Raw genomic sequence first — 5,000 nt, 5'->3', positions numbered from 1 at the left:
CCGTTGGGTGGAAGGAAACCTCTGCTGCGGGCCCGGCAACCATCCCGAACGGACCCGCTGGGTCCAAATGTCTGCCGCGGGCGGTCCTGCTGCGGTCGCGGGTTCGTTGGAAACCTCTCCTGCTGCTGGCATGGCCACCCTCCCCCCCCCGCCCGACTGACGACCCTGCGGGCCCGGCGACCCGGTGTCCCGTTGCCGCGCGGGGAGTGATCCTCGGGGCCGTGCCGGGCGGGCCCAGCGACACGAAGAGAGTGGGGGGGGGGTCGGAGGGAGTGGCACTGGGGAGAGAGGGGTGGGGGAGAGAGTGCCCCCCCCCCCCCCCCCCCCCCATTAGGGGCGAGTTTATGCAGTCATCAGAGTTTATACCTAACCTCATGATGCTTTATTAGCCGGATAGGCTGTCTGACCTCGCCCCCAGTCCCTACTCCTTCCACTGGATTCTTCTTATACCCTCTTTTTCTTCGTGCCCCCCCCCCCCCCACGCAGGGAGGGTTCCAAGAGGGAGGAGGGAGGGAGGGAGTCCCGGGGCCGTGAGAGAGAGAGAGAGCCTCATTAGCTGCTAGGTTCACCTCATTAGCTGCTAGCTAACGCGTCAGACCTTTTACATTCTTTAGAGGATTGAAACCTCAGGGCCTTTAACCCCCGTTCACCGTTTACACTCAACGATCCTTCCGAACAAAACCCTTACACATCTGTCCGTCCAACTGACCCCCGAGATACCTAACACGCAGATTAACACGTCAGCGGTGATCGGCGTGTCATAGAGGAGTCACAAAGACGGGCAAAATAGAGTGGTTGAATAAAAAATACTCACTCAATTGGCCGTGATTTAACGTAGCACACAATGATGCAAAGCCCATGCAAAGTCCAGTGGCCCAAGCAAACAAATAAGATAGATCTGGCTCGGCGTTCCTCATCTCCACATCGTCACCCAGCACGCCGACGCCCAATAACAATTCCCCCGCAAATTGTGCACCTCGAGCGGCAGTACTTTAAACGGCGCCGTCTTCGGCGTGGACGGCATGAACCAAGTCGGCAAGCATCGTCACCCAGCACACAGACGTCCACTAACAATTCCTCCCCCCTGCAAATTGCGCGCCGCGAACGGCAGTACTTTCAAGTATGCCGCCTTCGGCGGGGACATCGTGAACCAAATCGGCAGGCAGGCGTCGTCAGCCGGTCGACCGACCCCCAGTTGCATTGCCCCAACGGCCATTGTGCACTTCGAACAGAACAGTGCTTTTAAAATATTCCGCCTGCCGCGTGTACATCATGAAACAAATGGAAAGGACGAACCGGGCGTGCAACCGATGCACGGAGAGTGACAGGTCGTCAAGCAAGTCCGTGGCAATCCGTCGGCCGACTCGGCCGCGGCCAGCAGAGGCGTTTTGGCCCGGGCGCGCCGAACTTTGCGCGCCCTCGGTATGCGTAACACTAGCACATGCCTTCAAAACTCACTACAAAATAACCCCAAAGTATGCCGCCTTCCCCGTGGGCCTTGTTACCAATATCTTGCCCTGCTTCCTGATGCCCTTATGGGGTCGGCTCTGTTCTTGCAGAACCCTCAGGTGGTGCAGAGTCTGGGCCATTTTATCAATATCTTGCCCTGATTCCTGATGCCCTTATGGGGTCGGCTCTGTTCTTGCAGAACCCTGAGGTGGTGCAGAGTCTGCGCCTTGTTATCAATATCTTGCCCTGCTTCCTGAAACCCTTATGGGGTTGGTTCTGTTACAAAACCCTCAGGTGGTGCAGAGTCTGGGCCACTTTATAAATAACTCTGCCTGCATTAGGGTCAGGGTTAGGGTTAGGGTTAGGGTTAGGGTTAGGGTTAGGGTTAGGGTTAGGGTTAGGGTTAGGGTTAGGGTTAGGGTTAGGGTTAGGGTTAGGGTTAGGGTTAGGGTTAGGGTTAGGGTTAGGGTTAGGGGTAGGGGTAGGGGTAGGGGTAGCGGTAGGGGTAGGGGTAGGGGTAGGGGTAGTTTGAACTACTGCCGCTCCAGGCGCGCACTGTGCGTGGGTAATTTTCAGTGGGCGTCGGTGTGCTGGGTGACGATGCCGCCCAGACTCTGCACCACCTGAGGGATCTGCAAGAACAGAGCCGAACCCGCAAGGGTATCGGGAAGCAGGGCAAGATATTGATAACAAGGCCCAGACTCTGCACCACCCGAGGGTTCTGCAAGAACAGAGCCGACCCCATAAGGGTATCAGGAAGCAGGGTGAGATAGTGACACCATTTGTAAAACCGGCAAATCCCACCCAGGAAACATTGCAAAAATTGGCCTCTAATGCTGGAACGTGGGTAAAGCCAAACAAACACGACACGTTTTAAAAGAACGTTACTAAAACAGCCTGGGATATGCCCATGACAAAGGATAGGCCGAACCTCACCAGAAAAAAAGAGAGGGAGACCACGGCAGAGCTGAGGGATAAACATGAGATGGTGATAAAACCAGCAGACGAGGGGAGCAGTAGGGTTACAAATTAATGTCAATATGGGGCCTGCTCCCACTGGGTAATAGACAAAAACATAGAACAGGGTGACAGGAGAGACTGGATAGCACAGAGGATAACCCGTGAGCGAAATAATGGGGTGTATGCAGTTCAATGTAAGGAGTGTACCTTACGGTACATAGGGGAAACAGGTAAAACAGCCTCAGCGGTGATCGACGTGTCAAAGAGGAGTCACAAAGACGGGCAAAATAAAGTGGTTGATTATAGACAATAGACAATAGACAATAGGTGCAGGAGTCGGCCATTCAGCCCTTCGAGCCAGCACCGCCATTCAATGCGATCATGGCTGATCACTCTCAATCAGTACCCCGTTCCTGCCTTCTCCCCATACCCCCTCACTCCGTTATCCTTAAGAGCTCTATCCAGCTCTCTCTTGAAAGCATCCAACGAACTGGCCTCCACTGCCTTCTGAGGCAGAGAATTCCACACCTTCACCACTCTCTGACTGAAAAGGTTCTTCCTCATCTCCGTTCTAAATGGCCTACCCCTTATTCTTAAACGGTGGCCCCTTGTTCTGGACTCCCCCAACATTGGGAACATGTTTCCTGCCTCTAATGTGTCCAATCCCCTAATTATCGTATATGTTTCAATAAGATCCCCCCTCATTCTTCTAAATACCAGTGTATACAAGCCCAATCGCTCCAGCCTTTCAACATACGACCGTCCCGCCATTCCGGGAATTAACCTAGTGAACCTACGCTGCACGCCCTCCATAGCAAGAATATCCTTCCTCAAATTTGGAGACCAAAACTGCACACAGTACTCCAGGTGCGGTCTCACCAGGGCCCGCTACAACTGTAGAAGGACCTCTTTGCTCCTATACTCAACTCCTCTGGTTACGAAGGCCAACATTCCATTGGCTTTCTTCACTGCCTGCTGTACCTGCATGCTTCCTTTCATTGACTGATGCACTAGGACATCCAGATCTCGTTGAACTCCCCCTCCTCCTAACTTGACACCATTCAGACAATAATCTGCCTTTCTACTCTTACTTCCAAAGTGAATAACCTCGCACTTATCTACATTAAACTGCATCTGCCATGTATCCGCCCACTCACACAACCTGTCCAAGTCATCCTGCAGCCTTATTGCATCTTCCTCACAATTCACACTACCCTCCAGCTTAGTATCATCTGCAAATTTGCTAATGGTACTTTTAATCCCTCCGTCTAAGTCATTAATGCATATCGTAAATAGCTGGGGTCCCAGCACCGAACCTTGCGGTACCCCACTGGTCACTGCCTGCCATTCCGAGAGGGACCCATTTATACCCACTCTTTGCTTTCCGTCTGTCAACCAATTTTCTATCCATGTCAGTACCCTACCCCCAATACCACGTGCCCTAATTTTGCCCACTAATCTCCTATGTGGGAGCTTGTCGAAGGCTTTCTGAAAGTCGAGGTACACCACGTCCACTGACTCTCCCCTGTCAATTTTCCTAGTTACATCCTCAAAACATTCCAGTAGATTTGTCAAGCATGATTTCCCCTTCGTAAATCCATGCTGACTCGCAATGATCCTGTTACTGCTATCCAAATGCTCAGCAATTTCGTCTTTTCTAATTGACTCCAGCATCTTCCCCACCACTGATGTCAGACTAACTGGTCTATAATTACCCGTTTTCTCTCTCCCTCCCTTCTTAAAAAGTGGGATAACATTTGCTATCCTCCAATCCACAGGAACTGATCCTGAATCTATATAGAACATTGAAAAATGATCTCCAATGCTTCCACTATTTCTAGAGCCACCTCCTTAGGTACCCTGGGATGCAGACCATCAGGCCCTGGGGATTTATCAGCCTTCAGTCCCATCAGTCTACCCAAAACCATTTCCTGCCTAATGTGGATTTCCTTCAGTTCCTCCATCACCCTAGGTTCTCCGGCCCCTAGAACATTTGGGAGATTGTGTGTATCTTCCTCAGTGAAGACAGACCCAAAGTAACGGTTTAACTCGTCTGCCATTTCTTTGTTCCCCATAATAAATTCCCCCGTTTCTGTCTTCAAGGGACCCACATTTGCCTTGACTATTTTTTTCCTCTTCACGTACCTAAAAAAACTTTTGCTATCCTCCTTTATATTATTGGCTAGTTTACCCTCGCACCTCATCTTTTCTCCCCGCATTGCCTCTTTAGTTAACTTTTGTTGCTCTTTAAAAGAGTCCCAATCCTCTGTCTTCCCACTCTTCTTTGCTATGTTATACCTCCTCTCCTTAATTTTTATGCTGTCCCTGACTTCCCTTGTCAGCCACAGGTGTCTCTTACTCCCCTTAGAGTCTTTCCACCTCTTTGGAATAAATTGATCCTGCAACCTCTGCATTATTCCCTGGAATACCTGCCATTGCTGTTCTACCGTCTTCCCTGCTAGGGCCTCCTTCCAGTCAATTTTGGCCAGCTCCCGCCTCATGCCTCTGTAATCCCCTTTGCTATACTGTAATACAGACACTTCCGATTTTCCCTTCTACCTTTCCATTTGCAGAGTAAAACTTATCGTGTT

This window comes from Rhinoraja longicauda, unplaced genomic scaffold, assembly GCF_053455715.1.
Source record: "Rhinoraja longicauda isolate Sanriku21f unplaced genomic scaffold, sRhiLon1.1 Scf000194, whole genome shotgun sequence".
Taxonomy (NCBI): domain Eukaryota; kingdom Metazoa; phylum Chordata; class Chondrichthyes; order Rajiformes; family Arhynchobatidae; genus Rhinoraja; species Rhinoraja longicauda.
Note: the sequence above shows the minus strand (reverse complement) of the source record.